Below are 18,645 nucleotides of genomic sequence, written 5' to 3'. Positions count from 1 at the left end.
TTTTTTTAAAAAAAGAAGAAACTACCAAATTATTTTCCCAGAGTAACTGTACCCACTAGCCACATATCATTTATCCAGTCTCTACAACCAAACTAGAATTTGGCATTGATTCTATTTATTTAACTATTCTAATTAAGTGCCTATGTCTCCTTTAAAGTTAAAGGTGAAAAATAAGAGAAAGACTTGCCTAAAAAGCAGAGATAATACTGGAAAGTTTAACTCAGTAACTTAAGTTTACCACATGTTTTTCCTAAAATATGATCAGCTAAATTGAGAAAAATGCACTTCAAGTTCATCAGAAAACTATAAAGAATTAAGGGGTATAGTGAATCATGTGACCCCACTGCAGAGTAAATATTTCATCCTGTACATATGTTTTTTTATAACTTAAGAATATTTTATTACCATCCCATTTGATTCTAAAATTGGTTAATGTGATTTTCTTAAACAAGATGTCTACCCATACAGACCTGTATGCTCACAGATGCACACTTAAATGATGAAGTAACTTGCAGGTATTTCTTGCCCATTGACAGCCATTAGGTTATTTTGCCATCAGCTACATGGCACTCCTGCTTCTGTCTTCATAACTACAGGCTCAGATCATTTTTAAAGTTGCACAAGCTTAGACTACATTAACATTAAACAAAATCACATAGGCCAAACAACTGTATCTCCCTGGAATGTCAAAGGTACCAGGTCTTCTTCTCCCTCTGCTTAGAAATCTTAAACCAAAGTAAACTGTTTGAAAGACTCCACCAAAGCAGAATATATGCATACCTATGCCCCAGCTATTACGCTCCGTAGTGTACGTCCAAAAGAAATATGCACATGTGACCCAAAAAAAAAACCTTTCAAAAAAAGGTATATAACAGCATTTTTGTAACCACTCCAACCTAGAAATAACCCAAATGTCCATCAATACAAGAATGAATACAGGGGCACCTGGGTGGCTCAGTCAGTTAAGCATCTGACTCTTGATTTCAGCTCAGGTCTTGATCTCTGGCTCATGAATTCAAGCTGCTTGTTGGGTTCTATGCTGGGTGTGAACCCTGTTTAAAAAAAAAACAGTAAGGGTGCCTGGGTGGCTCAGTCAGTTAAACATCAGACTTCAGCTCAGGTCATGATTGCACGGTCCATGGGTTCGAGCCCTGGGTCGGGCTCTGTGCTGACAGCTCAGAGCCTGGAGCCTGCTTTGGAATCTGTATCTCCCTCTCTCTCTGTTCCTGCCCCACTCACACTCTGTCTGTCTCTTTCTCTATATATATCTCAAAAATAAAGATTAAAAAAAACAGTAGAATGCATATATCACTTGTACCATATAAAATATAGAGTCCAACACCCTAAAACAATAAAAAGGAACAAATGACTGGTACATATAACTGTAGGTGAGCATCACAAACACGATGTTGACTGAATGCATTCAGTCAAAAAAGAATGCATAATGATGGATTCCATTTGTAAAAGTTCAAACATTGGACAAATATTATCACCGTGTGGGAGGTAGTATATGGAAGGAAGTAGAAGGAAAATCCCTGGATGCTGATCATGTTCAATTTCTTGAACTGGGTGGATATTACATGCATGTGCTCACTATTTGAAAATTCATCATGCTGAACACGTGATTTCAATATTTTTCTGTATTTTTTTTGTTTTTTTTTGTTTGTTTGTTTATTTGTTTGTTTTTCCTTTTTGAGAGAGACACAGAGAGTGCAAGCAGGGGAGAGGGGCAGAGGGAGAGAAAGAGAATTCCAAGCAGGCTCCATGTTCAGCACAAAGCCCAATGCAGGGCTGACCTCAGCCGAAATCAAGAATGGGGTGCTCAACGAAGTCAGCCACTCATGAGCCCCTCGGTATTTTTCTACAGTTCTGTTAAGCATAATATAACGTATTTAAATGATATTTCAAGACAAAGATGATCAAAAATTAAATCATGATCATCATCACAAATAGTCTTTTCTCCAAACTCAATCAATGGACACCAGCCTTCTTGCACAAAAGTCCCATCCTGCTTAGTAGGCATTAGGATTCAGAGCTCTGGCTTTAGAAAACAGTTCACTTGGGAGAATATGCAGCCCTTGTCACTGAGAGATTTGGGTAATTTGACCCTTTTCTGCACAGTGAGTGAGTAAAGGGAGGCAGGAGGAGACACAATAAAGATGCTGTTATCAGTACCTGGATAAAAAAATAGAACTTTTCTGAGGTTTGATGCAGATTTAGTCACTCTTTCTGAGAAGAGTCAGGTCTCTTGGATCCCCAAGGAAGAAAGCAAGGGTTATTGAAATGGCTTATCACTCTAAAAGGGTATAGAGTGGTGACACTTCAGGTGAGTCTCCAAGCAGTAGATGCAATTATGTTATAGAGGAAACAATAGGCTATCCATCAAAGAAATTCTCTATACTTTAATGCTAGAACTTTGAAAAAGTATTTAATGCCTCAATTATGATGGCAGTTTATTCATCCATTCTGTAAGTATTTATTTAAAAAGTTCCATGTGCTAGGCACTGCACTAGGATGTGATGCTACAAAGACAAACAAGATAGACACAAAGCCTGCCCTCAGATGGGGCTACAGCCAAACGAGGAAGACAGGTAAACCAGCCAAAACAATTAAGGGTACAGATGGCAACACATGGGGAAAACTACCAAAACTAGCCTATAAGCAGAAGTTAGGAAAATGTTCAAGGGCTTCCTGCCAAAGGCAGAGAATGGTCTTGGCATATCAGATGAGTGGGGAAGGAGAACAAGAAAAGACAAAGCCAAGTTAGAGCACAGCTGAATGTTCCAGAAGGAGTGGTGGGAGGCTACACAGGTAGAGCAGCACAGCACTGAGAAGCCCAGCATGCAGCCTCACAAATAAAAGGCCAAATAAACTGTGCCAGGAGACCTGGCAAGGCAGGCATTCTGAAAACTCCCCTTGAACACCCAGAGTTTGTGTCATTTTAAAGAAATAAGAAAAAGATTGCAGCACACAGGGTGCCTGTTGATATCTTCTCTTAATAACAGTCCTTTCCATGACATTTGAGTCCACACGAACCAGAAAATACAGAGCGTTTACTGACTGGTGGACAGGCAAGCTCACTTAGCTGCACTGCCATAGCATCTACATACCAACACACTAAGCGACATATGTGGATCAGGAGGAAATGTTCCCCCCGCAGAACACCTGACATGGAATCTCTCACCTCCACCATAATCATACTTCATACCCCATCAATAGTATAGATGAACAAATAGCTTGTTCCACTATTTTAGATACTCCACAAATATTTATCGTTTTATGCCAAGATTCTGCAGAGAGCTGAAAAAATGTTAAAGCAAAGAGGCTATTAACAGACAAGCTAACAAAGTGACAACAGTGCATTTTCAAATTTGATCACCTGATATTTCAATCCTGGTTCCACTTCTTACTAATTCATTCCCATAATGTCATGATGAAACACTAACCTGAAGTATTCTGCAGGACTGAATGAAATAATGTGTTGCAAAGCACCTAGGAAAATTTCTGCATCAGAGACTGGTGGTTCAGAAAGAGGTGCTCCCTGCCAGGCTCTGGTCCCTTTGCACCTACCCTTTGCACCTCGCTGACATTTGTAAGCTCATATATGGACATCACAGTTTGGCAGCCATCCACATTCCCTGGCCCTGCCAACAGCTGCCCCTTGGCCCCCCACTGTGTGGAGTACAAACTGCTCTCTGAAAGAAGGATCCGTGTCTTGGCATAGGACCATTTGGGCAGGAAATTCTAGAGTCCAAATGCCCTGACCATGACCTATGAAAGGAAAAGATGTGATTCCTTGACCCCATAGAATCCTTACCCAGTGGGAACACTGTGGGTAGAAGAGGGCTAAACTGAGCTCTGATATGCTGGGTCAGGCAGAGGGCCCTCTTTTTCAAGTGTTAAGAGCAGTACAACTTGGAACTAAATGCTACAGGAGTGTGAGAATCTTTCACAGTCTTTCTAACAGATTATTTCACTTGCTGTGTTTCCACTACAATCTGCCTCCCTAAGCTACCCCACCCCTATAGCTATTTTATCAGAAATCCACTCGTGTTCTTTCCTTTTCTTGTTTGAAACTCACTCTGCATCTCTAACAAGTCAGATGTCTTAAGGTGCTTACTCATTACTCCGTATATCCCACAAAATTCTTTGGATAAAAGAAATAAAATCTTAAACTTTGTTCAGTGTGGTTGCTGTTAGTCAGGGTGTGGATATAAATAAATACCAGTTGCGGTTAATCATACCTGGTATAAGGACAATTTCAAAGGTGGGAAGTTTTAGAAATATAAGACTAAGTCCAAAAAATGATACCCATAAAATTACAAGAAAAAATCATTATTATCCAGAATCTGATAGATTATTAGTTATCTTTATAGGCACAAAAAATCTATTTCTTCAAGTTAACAATAAATCTTTAAACAGCCAATTCGGTGGCCATATATAGAAACAGCCTTGAGTCACTTAAACCAAAGAATCCTCAGTCTGTCAAGGAGACATATGATTCATTTGGTAGTCAGAAGAGGAAAGGAAAAATCCCCAACATGAAACTCAGGAGTAGGATACACTGAGCTCAGAAACGATAACCCCGTGCTCTGCAATGGGGTCTCCAGGTAAAGGGTCCTGATGTTCCAGGAGTGTGCACAAAGTTCAGCGCAACCTGCCCACGCCAAGACTGGCTCTAAGGCCAGAGAAGTAAGGTCAGTCAGATAGATGGTCAAAAGCAAAGACAGAAAAGCCCTGACCTTCTCCTTAGGTGCTTCATTACACAGATCTCTCCTTAAGTGTCTTTTCATCTCTTCTTTCAGTTCCAATGTATGACTGGCTCTCGTCACTGATTCACTGCAGGGCTCATCTTTGAAATACAGATGCTAACCTGCTGAAATATCCCCAAGGCTGAAAGCTTAAAATATATGCAAGATGAGTAAGAGCACCTGGGGCTCCAAGGACTAATGCCACAAAACTGTCATTACCCACCAAACGGTATTTCTCCCCCTCACTTGATATACATCTGCGGCCCATTCACACTGCATATGGCCATGGACAGAAAATGCCTCCATTCAAAACTGGCACAGTGGGTCTGTAGGAAGCTTCTGCTGCAGTGTTGGCTCCTTCTTAGCTTGAGCTCCAAACCCTGTTACCCTAACAGAAGGACTCTGAACAAGCCTGCATGGAGGCTCACAAGGTTCCAACTATGGGTTCCAACTCTATGGCTCACTTATTAATATGTAGCTTGAGCCAAGTATTATTTAAAAATTGAAAATAGCAAAAGCATCCATTCTACCTCCGCTACCTGCAAACATGGCAATATTTTCAAGCAAACAAAGGAGAGATTGTTCTAAATCAAAGGGACTTGAGGGCAAGAGTCCCTCAGGCTCCCCCAGGAGCCCTTCTAAACAGTTAAAACTCTTGCCAGGACTTCTTTATATTGTAAGTATAATGAATGCTGGTCTTTAATCTGTGTGCTTCTCTCCTGAGCACTCAGAAGACAAGGGTGCCCTGTTCCCACACGCTCTGGTCTCTCTAGCAATGAACAATACTGAATAAACTAATTATTACAGTTCCATCTTTCCTTTATTCGTCTTGGCTGAATAATACTATTTTGGTAATTCATTCAACGAGAACCTACTGGATAAATATCTAAAATCCTAAAAAGAATTTAAAGAACAGAAAGAATATGGTCTATTTAAGAACCAAAGAGTATGGTTATAAGGGTATGAACATAAAAATAACAACAATATACAAAAGACCTTAAGATCTTAAACAAGTAGTTTGAACCAGTGCCATTTGCTCTCTGGTCGGAAAAATGCCAGTCGTTGATGGCGTGGCAGGGAGGGGCTAGAAGGAATGAAAGAGGGGGTTCCATTGAGGAGGTGGAGGTATGTGAGCAGGGTGAGGGGAAAGGGTCAGAGCAGGGTTTAACCATTTTTGTGCAGTAGACCCTTTGAAAGGCTGAATTTTAAGACCTCACATTTCAGAACATATAAAATAAAATACATGGGACCAGAGAGGAAATCAATTATGGCCATTTATGCTATAATGCTTATTTCAAAAACACGTATTTATCCCAATGCACTTCATCAATTAAGGAACAATATGGACACAACACAGATTTCATGTTTGTTTATATACCGTTCCATCCACAACAGTCAAGGAATGCACTACCAGCACCAACACAAAACACGCATGGAACTTCTACCACCTTCCTCTGTTCACTATTTGTGTTGTCCACTGCACCCATACACACCTGGGGCTATAACTTTCCATATGAGTTCACACAACCTCACCTCACAATAACTCATTAGTCTTTCCATTTCCATAAGCACATTTCGGGTCTTTTTCAAGAGGTGCCACATTTATTCTGGTAGTTATAAATGTATGTATTTCTTAACCATTTAGCATGTAACTGTATATAACGGTGCCACCATTTTTATTAGGCATCTGTCTTTTCTGTTAACATGTAACTGACTGTTTTTGAGTGTTACACTCACAACTCTATACTCCCCATGGATCCTGTGGTTTTCATTGTGCGAATTTGCATGGCCCAATGAGTTTTATGAACCTGAATGCTGCAATATGGCACAAGTGTCTATAAATTTAAATATTTAAAAACAAACCTGTGAAATAGTAATATACACACTTCTTTGTTAATATTTTAAATTATAAATTATAGTGGCTAGTCAAATAGACTACCATAACTTTAACATACACATGAGCAGAAATTATATGTACAGATATATGTAACTGTAATGTGACATGAGAATACAACAATTTCTATTAATGACAAAGCCACAGACAGGGACTGCTAATACCCCTGTGATTTGTTGCCTACCTTGATAATTGAAGCAAATGTTAAATTTCACTAACACAATCACAAAAATGAAGATAAAAATGTTCAGGTCATTGATGACCTGAATTCTGTCTTCACCCTCCTGGTAAAAAATCACTGTTGCAGAAAGAGTAGAGGGTGAAGAAATTGAACAAAGGGGGAAGAAGAAATTGAAATATCAAAAGCATGATGTGATATGAATTGTCTAGCTGGAACCACCAAATTATGACGAAGAGAAAAGGCAAGCAGAGGAAAGAGAGAACATGTGGAAATACAGAATGGGCCAAGATCCAGTCCAGATAAGATTTCCATGTGAATTTTACATGCAAAAGCGTTACGCCCTTCTGGTCATCTTCCTGTTCTGGCCATGGGACTGAGTCACTGACTCATATTCAAAGCATCAACCAACACACGGTCTTTGCTGCTGTAACTGGATATAATCATTCCTTCCCAGTATGAATTTGTCCACATGCTTTTTCATCCCTAAGTATGATTAAGGGCAAGATCATTTTGGATTTTTCTGTTCTCTAAAATCCTTGTCAATTCTATCTTCTTGAATACTTGGTTATATAGGTGTGTCCTGTATCCATCATGAAAATACAAATTCTGATGTCTCCTATCAAATCCCAGTTATTGAGCCTTGTTCATAATGGCTTCTAACCTCATAACAACCCAGACCAGCTCAGCTCCCAGGAGACCAACCTAATAATCATCATCTTGCAACTGTAAAAGCTAGAAACATGAACTTGCTCATCTTTTCAGGTTGGGGGAGAAATGAAGAGAACAGTTATTAAAAATCACATTATAGACCCTAAGCAAAGTTCATCACAAGTATTTCCACAGCCATAGGGGAGTATCTTTAAGCATCAAAATTTGTGAGTCATCTGACTCTATTGCAAGCCTTGCCACCAGGCTTATATAAGACATGTCCTCTTGGTCCCCATTTGCAAAGTCTGTGATCTCTGTCCCATGCAGCTTCCTATACAGGGGGCATATGCTCAGGATAGCCCTATCACTGCCCCCAGAGAGTTGCTGAGGCAAATGGCTGTGGTAGCGCAAAGAACTTTGAAAGGCAAGGAAACTAGCTCTCTTGCAAACATTTATGTGACTTTCTCTGCTTCATACCCAGTGATTCTGACACTTCCCAAATAAGCAAAAAAAAAAAACGTTGGGGGGAGAGAATTAATGGGACTCTGGACTCCCTCTGTTCCTACCAGAGTTTTTCTGCTTCTGTTTGTTTTATATTGCGCATTCCATGTAACATGAAAAATCAATTTTATTTGCAACCATTAAACCATTTATAAATGTTTTCAAACCACTGAACAAGATGACCTCTAATGACATTTCTAGCCCAGTCTTCTAGACCAAGACACCCCAAGAGGCTATTCTGAGAATGTGAGTAGAGTAGATGGTAACATTTACACAACAAGAAATCAAAGATACCCACCCCAAATAATTTCCTTCCCATGTACCTCATCATTTCCATCTTCTTTAAGCCTAGGAGCCAACAATGCTATTTGTAAATCATTAACTAATAAAATTAACATTAAGTTGTTTTAGCTATTATCCCCTTAACATCAATAAGTTTGGTAGAACAGGAACTCAGCTTTTAGGCTGGAGAAGGCCACACAGGGCAGCTTAGCTTTGAGAAGCTAGGACAAGGACTCAGACACCAGGTGCTACCACTCAGACCGAACACTGACAACTTGTTTCCAAGTAACTATCCTGCCAAGCTTGCTTTAAAACAGAAAGGTAAGTTTCATCGTAGTAAAAACAATGGACATGCCAAAAGTCTTTTTAAATAGTTTATTCTGTAGTGTAGAGTAAGAAGAATCTACTTGAAAGCTTCTTTCTTTGGCTTTGGTAGCAAGTCCTTCTATTTCAGTGTTGTAAAAATAAATAGAGGCCAGTCATTTTAATTATTATCAACATGAATGAGGAAAATATTTTACTGTAAATGTTTTTGTTGCATGGACATCCAGAGACAGAGCAAGCACTGAACTCTTTTTGCTACCTCAGGAAAAGTTATTTTTCTTAAGAGTGAAACTCTTGGATATACTTTTTATTCCCATAGAAGACAGTTCACCTATTTCAGAGTGAGTAATGTCTCCCTGAGTTGCACTCCTCCCATAACACAGCAGGGCAGAGAGCTGCCTTGATTGATAGACTCTTACACTGGTTTATAAATTGGAACACCAAGAAAGTTGGTCTTCAAAGCAGTGTTGTATACATCATCGATGTAAAATCAAGTGAATTTCTGTTTCATACAAAAATCTCATTCTTTCTTCCCCTTTAAGGTTGTGCCAAAATGTCTTAATGGTGGATTCGTGTTGCTGATGATCCATAGCCTTTTCTTCTTGTGTTTTTCTTCCCTTTATTTCCTCCTGTGCCCGGTAATTTCATGCTTAGCATCCCCAGTGGCCATACCCATGTGAGATAGGGTTTATGGATAAAATACAGGATGTATGATAAAATGAGAATTTCATGTAAACAATAATATTTAGTCTAAGTATGTGCTAGTTTCATTTGCTAATGCTTGTAGCCCTATACCTAGGTAAAGATCCACTGTCAGATTATTTCTCCTTCCGAGAAAATAAAACATTGTTGTACAAAGTTGTGCAACTGTGCTAACTGCTTAAAATATAAATTCATACATCAATGGTTTCCAGGAGCTAGGGGTGTGCAGAGATTTCAGCAACAAAGAAGCACAAGAGAACTTTGGGGTGATCAAACTGATCTAATATCTTGATTCTAATAATGTTTAGATGACTATATGTATTTGTCAAAATTTTTACAACTGTACAATAAAAAAAGAGTGAATTTCTCTACAAATAAATAATATATAAGTAAACCTGACTTTAAAAAGTAGAAAATAAATGTATACTCCTCAATCTCAAATAGACCTCACACATTTCACACATCATTTTATTTCACCCTGGTATCACCAGAGTAAATGCTCAGAACAGCTATTCCAGTGACTTTTTTATTCCCCTTAAGCCCACAATTCCAACACATCACTATCTGTAAACAGATTTGCTCATTCATGCAGCAAGTATTTAAAATTAACTGGATCTGTTCTGGACTCTGAGAACACAAAGATGAAAATACAATCCTTACAGCACCCCCCCCCCCCCACACACACACACACAAAATCACTCAGTGACTAATGGAGAAAAAGTCATGATTTTTTTTTAAATGACATACAATGTAAAGAAAGGTATAATAGATAATTATAAGATACACTAAATGAAGAAACAGCAAGCACCAAACTGATAATTCTGGAACTATTCAAAATTATTGAGTTCAGCCTTCGAAGTAAGGAGTTATACAATCAGATACAGAAGTGCAAGCACCCTGTAAGGGAAAAGAAGTAGAAGATAAGCTGACCAGGTGGATCACTACAAATTATGAAATCCCTGGTCATTCAGGTGTTGGGAAAATTCTTGCTTGTTGTAACAGAAATGGACTCTGGCTACCTGAAGCAGAGGAAAACTCTGTTGGAAGGATGTGCTGGTTCACAGAGTCAGCAGGAGGCCAAAGCACAAATATGGAATATGAGCACCAAAAAAAAAAAAAAAGGTGTGTGTGGGGGGGGGGTACTCTGAATGCCAAGGAATAAAAATCAGAAGAGCCATCCCATAGAAGAAATAATAACTAGATATTGCTACTGCCATCACTGAAAACCAATGGATACCACCTCTAATACCATGAATCAATTCTAATAGCCCCTTGACTTGACCCATTTGCTACAGACTCACTCCCAGCAGGAGAACCTGATTGACTGAGTCTGGCTCACGTGACCACACCCAGGACCTGGTTGTCAAGGGCAGAGAAAGGTAAAAATAGCCTCCTTCCAATGATGTGCATGACAGAGAAGTGCCTAAATTCAGAAAGGGACTTGAATGTGGGCAGTCAAAAAATGACACCTGTCAAAGCAAATCTGTGGGTCTTGTGCCTCCTCACTTATGGGAGATCACATTTAGACTGAAGGATATTGTTGTGCATCTGGCTTTTCAGTCAGTATGAACTCTGTGAAAGTACGTATTTCATGGGAGTCATCGGTCTTTTAATTCCTCCTTGTGCTCAGCACAGGCCTTCTACAAATGAGCTGCCTAAAGCATGTCTGTGTTCTGCATGAATGTGCTCCAAAGCAACTCAGCCCGGGCAATTGGAAATGTGCCACTTTCATTTGGCAGGATCAAATCTCTTCCAAATCAGACCTTTTCTTTCAGTTCACAGGAGATCTTTGCCCTAAAGGCCTTGAACTGGATCTCAATAGGAGAGATTATAAACCAGCCCAAACCACCAAAGATTATATCGATGTGCGTGTGGCTTTGGAGCTGCCTAAGAGCTGGCACAAAACATCATTAAGGCTGCCAGTGAGCTCTCTGAAGAAAGCCAAACAGGGATTCAGGCTCTTAGTACTATGCTCAGGGAATCCCTGCTTATAATGCCTTTTCTGACAGTGCATAATTAAACAAAAGACAGAGTCTGGACTATCAGTTGTTTGACAAACTAAATAAAAGAATGTGTAGAGCATCCTTTTTTTTTTTTTTTTTTTAATCTAGAGGAAAGAAGCAATGTGTTTCTCTTGGCTCGGGCTTCCATTTGTAGAGAGAATAGTCTCACTATCCCATTCAAACACAGAAATATTTAAAGAGGTTATAATGGAAATTTTATCTCTAGCCTCAGATGTTCTCTCATACAAAAGTTTCTCTTTTCAGCCATGACTAGCACTTGCGGAGACTTCAATCTTCCCACCTCTCCAGGAAATTATAATAGCCTTCTTTCCTAAGTTATTGAAGAGTAAGAGAACAAAACACAGTTCCATTAGGACCCTTCACAAAGCAGTGACCTCATCGTCTAAAAAAAATAAATAAATAAGCAAACCAGTAACTCAAAGATACCTTCATTTGCAGCCAATTTCAGGTTTTGACCAAATAACGTTTGCAAATGAAGCTCACTGTTTAAGTGAAGTTTTAAGACTATTCCAGATAAAAAAAAATATAATGACAAGTTACCAAGTTCAGAGAAGAGTTGGAACAACCCAAACATGTACAAAAACAAATGATAATAATATGGACAAAAACACTGTCCTCAGAAAGGGGTATCAACACACAAATATCAGCCTTTGTTCTTCTGTATGTAATAAAGAAAAAATATCTTCCCAGTATTACTCGCTTCTGTGAGTTTTTGGTATTTCCCTTATCACCCAGTTAGTAAATGTGAAAGTCCTCTCTAGAAAAATGCTTTATTTTCTCACCAAGGACAATGTAAAGGACTATGCCTGCCAAAAGAAATGCAAAACCCAAGGGAAATCAAGCTCCCTCCTTTTCTCACATTTTTTTTAGTGTTTTTATTTAAATTCTAGTTAGTTAATGTATAGTGTAATATTGGTTTCAGGAGTAGAATTGAGTGATTCATCACTTACCTATCAGGCTCCCTTTTCCCTATGACTGACCATTTAGTGAGTCAGAGCAACATCTTGAAACTGTTCTTAAAAGAAAATGACTTTTTTTCTGTTGAACACATCATCATGCTTCAAAGAACACTAAAAATCCTCAAATTCTAGAGCCAGAATGATCACTGAAATTCAGTCGTATTACAGGAGGGTAAAGTGGGCTTACAATATTCAAATGATGGCTGCCAGGGAATATTCGAGGGCCAGGTAGGCATCCAGGCCCCCACCTCTAGCCCAGTGCCCTCCAGCTGCCCTTCTGTCTTCCATTAATCAAGGAAGCCAGAGACACACTCTTTCTCAGAAGTGACTGCCACTGGATTCTGAAGGACCCTATGTTCCTGAGATCAAGGTCACAAGTGGTAAGTCCGCCAGAACTATGAGGGGGATCTGGAAGGGTAAGGAAGAATGTTCATCCTGTGATTCTCTCCAGGTTTAAAGAAGGTTCTCATCACACACTTTTCCCTCCACCCTCTATCTTGCCTTCATGAGTAGTCCACAACCACTCCCTTGGTCTTGTGATTCACGTTTAGATATCAAAGTTCAAACTTCTGAAAGAGCCTGAAAAGAATGAAAAGCCAAGAACATTTAAAGATTCAAAACAGCACCTTCCTTCCTGACAAGAGCATCATCTCTTTTAAAGAAAAAAGCCAAGAGAGCCAAGGCCAAAGCTAACCTAAAAGAGGGTACAACCAGATAAAGATGTGCAAAAATAAAAATAAAACTGGGCACCAACTTGAAAAACACAAGGAATATGGTATGCTGGAACCAAGAACAGACTCATTGGCATTTTACCCCACAACGTTTGAACAACATGAATTTAGAGGCAGAGAAGAGCAACACACAGCCACTCATGGATCCCATAGGTCTTAACTTCTTTCCTTAGGTACCTGTTTTCCAGATTCTAGCACAAAAATCAGATGTATGTAATACATTTCCAACCCACAGGAAGATGTTTGGAATAAAGTAAAGGACCGATGTCATTTCTAACCTCTGTGAATGGCATGAGATATGGTCATGACCCTGTGTACCTGAAGGCAGAGGAGTATCAGTGATACTTAGTTTTCTTAGTGTCAAAAAGGGGACGCTGAACTAGATGTACTTTAGGATTATTTCCTGCATTGGTACTTAGTAATCTCTAATTCTGAGGTATTCACGTACTTTGTTTTGCATTTACTTCTTTTCCTCTTCATTTCTGCTTCATTAACATTCACATTAATTTGTTAACATTACCACATAGTGAGTAAGAGCATCAGTCTGGCAGCATAGCAACGTGAATTGAAGATGCGTAACTTCTAAACCTCAGTATCCTAACCCTTACAAACAGGCAGTTGTCTCATGAGGTCACTGAAAGTCCTAACATCACATTAAAAAGAGTGAATGAACCCAAAGATGAGGGAACAGTAAGTGACACGGAGAAAGTGCTCAAAACCATCAGTTATTATTAATAAAAGTTATCACTGCTCTCAAACTCCGTCTGAAACATGACTAAAGCATTGGAGAAAAACAGACAACTCTTAATTCCTTGAGATCAATAAATGTTATCTAGGTGAATGGGTGTAATCGGAAAGCCAATATGAAGAAGATGAACAATATTTTAAAACCTAGAAAAGCTGCTATTTTTCATACTGATTAAAATCTCTCAGGAGAGAGATTCCCAGGATTTAGCAAAATGTTGTAATAAATAGTTTGTTTGCAAAAGGCAAGCAACTAAAGTGACCACTTTGGTCAAGATCTGGATGAAATTTTTTATTTTATGTCTATGCTTCAAAGAAGCAGCTATATGATTCTTCCTGATAGATCTGTTAAGTCGTCTTGTCAAGCTTTTGATTCCCTTAAATTGATTAATTTTAATGTCAAGCTATAGCAAACACCAAAAAAAATTAAATATGTATTCTTTCAGTTTTGTAGGATACAGCTGACCTCAAGTCCAAAGGGATTAGAATATATGAGAAAATTGTAAATTTTAAAGTTAATTTACAAGGGTCTTTCCACAGGGTTTTAAAGGCTTATCATGTTCTCCAAACTGCCTGGATTCTTTGGAACTGGCCCATGGCTCAAGTCTGTCATCAGGGAGCCAGGTTTGGTCGCTCTACCTGAACTTGATACAGCACCAATGAGAACAGGAGACTGAAGGAGGCAGGGTCTGCCTGAAATGACTAGCAGCCTGTGCATGGAAGAGACCAGAAAAGAGGAAAACATGCCAGAATTAACTTCCTGGCACCCAGTGTATATAAGCTATATTCACAGTGAGATGTTGTTACTTACTCTGCTGATGGCACTGACGATGATGACAATCGTGTTTACTGGGCATAGATATGCCAGAGTTCTGAATACTGTGGGGACAATATGCCATGTAACCCATACAACTTTCTGAAGAGGGAATTTGTGCCCATCTGAGATTCATCTCTTCCCCTTCCCTGACTCTGCTCCTCTAGCAGAGAAGCTGAGGCAGGTTCCCTGGGCAGGTGGCTACAAGAGCAGAGTGTGGGGAATCCAGAGTATTTCTCCCCTCTGTCTGTGCACTGGGCAGCAAAAGGGTCTTCTGCTTGCCTCCAGTTGTACTATAATTGCTGCTTTCTCCAGGTGTCCTCAGCCCTTGGACTTCAGTAACACTGACTCCAACACATTGCCCCTCCAGAGGAAGGTTAGATTCTCCATGCTTTTGCTAATATTTGGGTTGTTCAGTAACCTCACCTGGCCTCTCAGCTCCTCCGTCACCTATATAACCAGTTAAAATTCCTCAGATTCAAATACTTAAGATGATTATTTTTTCTGTTTTGAACAATTATTATTCTCATTTGACAGATGAGAAAATCAAGAGGTGGCTTGCCCAAGGTCACATAATTAGAAAGTAGCAAATTTGGGTCCAATGGCTCTGAACCCAATGCCCTTGGTTGCCCATTATACTGTCACTTTTTAGTGAAGCAAAATAAAAGTAGAAAGGTTATAAGTACATGAAGGGACTCTTTCTACTCCCTACTTCATGAAAAAAACCTACCATGTACCTACTATCTTGCTGCCAATACTTCCCCCAAAAGACATGGCCAACACTTTGCTCTGGGCTATGAGCTTTCTTTGGGGGTCCAAGTTTATATTTAAGTTAATGACAAGAAAACGCTCCATTCACTAGTTTTGGTTCTTGATTCTTTCCTAAAATTTACTGTTACAAAGTGAACACATCATGGCCTCTTTCCTTCCAATCTTTTGAGTTTTGTTCAATTTTTTAACATATAGTTGAGATTATACTATATGTAGTTTGGGGTATAATACCTTTATCATTTAAATAATTTTAAATGTTTAAATTTCTTAAATAGTTGCATAAAATTATATATGTATATATTAATACTAGGTGCTGTCCAAATTTTTTATCATAAATAGTATTGTTGTGAACTTTTTATTTTTTGCAAAAGTGACTGAATGTCAGACTTTTCCCTAGGCTAGGTTACTAAAACAGGATAAATTTCTTAAAGTGCAGTTACTGGACCAAGGAAATAAATATGTACAAATGACAAACATATTACTAAGTTGTTTTCCAGAGTAATCCAAATTTCCACTTAAATGAAAAAAATCACTGAAGTATGTGTGAAATATAGTCATAGTCTCCTAACCTGTTTTCTTAACAACAACAAAAAAAAAAAGTTCTACCCTATGACCCAGGAATTCCACTACTAGGTATTTATCCAAAGGATACAAAAATGCTGATTTAAAGGGGTACATGCACCCCAGTATTTACAGCAGCACTATCAACAGTTCTGAGCAATCAAAAAGAATGAAATCTCACCATCTGCAATAACGTGGACAGAACTAGAATGTACTATACTAAGCCAAGTAAGTCAGTCAGAGAAAGACAAATATCTTATGTCATTCCTATGTGGAATTTAAGAAACAAAGTAGATGAACATAGGGGAAGAGAAGGAAAAACAAGATAAAAACAGAGGGAGTCAAATTGTGAGAGACAAATATAGAGAACCAACTGAGGGTGCTAGAAGGGTGTTAGGTCAGGGGATGGGCTAAATGGATGATGGGCATTAAAGAGGGCACTTGTTGGGATAAGCACTGGGTATTATATGTAAGTAATGAATCACTAAACTCCAATCCTGAAACCATTATTATACTATATAACTAACTTGAATTTAAATAAAATGAAAAAAACAAAAAATAAAAAGTCATATTCAATGAGCAAAATACAGAGCTACTAAGTTCATTGAAAACTTCCAATATAAGACTTCTGTTTTCTCTCCTCTCATTTTCTTCTAGGTTGTAAAATCTCACAAGGACAAAGAAGTAAAGAATACACATACAACATGCATGAGTTTATAACAGATTTTGAATTTGCCAGGATGAACTTTCCCATTTTCCTCAAGATCATGGTAATGATGAATCATCTTTTTCATTTGTCTTATTCCTGCTGCCCTTGTAAGTGAAACTGAGCTGGTATATCCTCCGTGGTGCTGAGTTACTCTGACAGAACCAAGTACATGAGAAGACATTGCTCCTACTCTTAACATTCTAAAGCAAGCTAAAGAAAATTACCTGTTGGGGCTTGGGTGGCTCAGTTGGTTAAATGTCTGACTCTTGATTTCGGCTCAGGTCTTGATCTCATGGTTTTTGAGTTCCAACCGAGCTACAGTGACAGCTTGGGTCCTGCTTGGGATTCTCTCTCTCCCTCCCTGCCCCTCCCCCACTCAAACACATGCCACTGCACACACACATGTGCGTGCTCTTTCTCAAAATACAGTACAATAAAGAAAATGTTACCTGTTGACATTCAGAAGGCAATGCAATTGGCAGAAAGGAAAGCTACAATTTTCTCTCTAAATTTACCCTGCAGAAAAAACTATTCAGATGCTGTTCTCTAATATCATAAAGTATCATTATGTATTTTTTTAAATGTTTATTTACTTATTTTGAGGCAGAGAGGGAGAGAGAAAGAATCCCAAGCAGGCTCTATGCTTTCAGCACAGAGCCCAGCATGGGATTCAATCTCACAAACTGTGAGATCATTATGACCCGAGCGGAAATCAAGATTTGACAGCTTAACGGACTGAGCCACCCAGGCGTCCCATACACTTCCTTTTGCAAAAATGTACAGAAAATATGTCCAATCTGTTTCCTATGGTTTTGCAAAATCTGGAGCAAATTGCCACCATAATATTCATTACTGTGTCCAATCCAGTATGAAGTACACTTGACTCGTGCTGAGCGAGATATAAGCAACACTCATGGCTTAGGAACCAGAAGGTACATAACCTGGCCAGAGCTCTACCACTAATCTAACAGCTCTAGCCACTCCCAAAATCTCAGTCTCAGTTTTCACATCTATACAAGGAAGAGTCAGGACTGAAAGGGACACTTTTTTGGGTTATAACATCCCCTGGTTTGAATGAGTCCTAATAAAGCACTTTTTTAATGCCAATTAGGTTTATCTTCCATTGTTCTATACCCCAGTTTCCCTTATCAATAAAATTATGATAATAGTATTCCACCAACATCGGGAATGTCATGATGTGCACTATTTAATTAATTCATCCCACAAACATGTCTTTCCTGGCATTGTTCTAATCCTGGGTTTGAAGCAATGAATGATTGCTCCCATGGAGTTTACATTCTGAATTGCAATCAAGTGAATAAACAGACGAAATGATTCCAGGAAAACAGGGTGATAGACAGTGAGAGGGTGAGGGCAAAGTGTGCTTCTTCCAGTTGAGTGGTCAGCAAAGGTGTCTGTGAGGATACTTGAGCAGTGAAAGATGCCAAAAGCTGGTTTTTCCAAGGCAGCCAGGCAGAGGAAACAGGCAGGCTCAAAGGCCCCCAGCAGGAATGAACTTGACCAGTTCAAGAAACAGAGAAGGCAGTGTGGCTGGAAGTCAATGAGCAGGAGTGCTTAAAAGATCTATTTAGTAGGAGCCAGATCATTCAGACATTTGCAGGAAATGATAAGGAGTTTTGTTTTTAACCTAAGAGCAAGAAGGTTTTAAGGGGGGGGGGGGGGGGCGCGGGGGATGCCGTGGTCTGATTTATATCTTCAATGATCACCCTGGCTGCTGTATAGAGAATGGATTGAACATTTTATTTCCAGCAGTAGTGGAAAGGACTTCTGATCTCTCCCAGAATTACTGATAATACTTGTTTTGGTGAAAAGCAACCAAAAATGCTGGATAAAATACTTTAAATCCTTAAATGCAGACGAGATTTATAGAGAAAGAAAGAGAAACACTCAAATACTAAAATCAATGAAAAAGCACCCATGTAGAAAACGAATGCACTCCTGAAGCCAGTCACTACCTGGTAGCATGGGCCCACCTGGATGACCCAGAAGGAAAACCTGTTACACAAGAGCCAAATGCACAAGAGTTTG

General features: G+C 39.1%; 1 long non-coding RNA gene across 1 annotated transcript in view; it reads right to left on the bottom strand.

Moving 5' to 3' along the window:
- The window catches only part of LOC144616886 (uncharacterized), a 482,774-nt gene that overhangs the window by 288,097 nt on the left and 176,032 nt on the right, over window positions 1-18,645 (bottom strand). The window lies entirely within an intron of this gene.

Source organism: Panthera onca, chromosome A1 (genome assembly GCF_046562875.1).
Source record: "Panthera onca isolate mPanOnc1 chromosome A1, mPanOnc1 haplotype 2, whole genome shotgun sequence".
NCBI classification, from domain to species: Eukaryota; Metazoa; Chordata; class Mammalia; order Carnivora; family Felidae; genus Panthera; species Panthera onca.
This window is presented reverse-complemented; position numbering and strand designations above follow the sequence as displayed.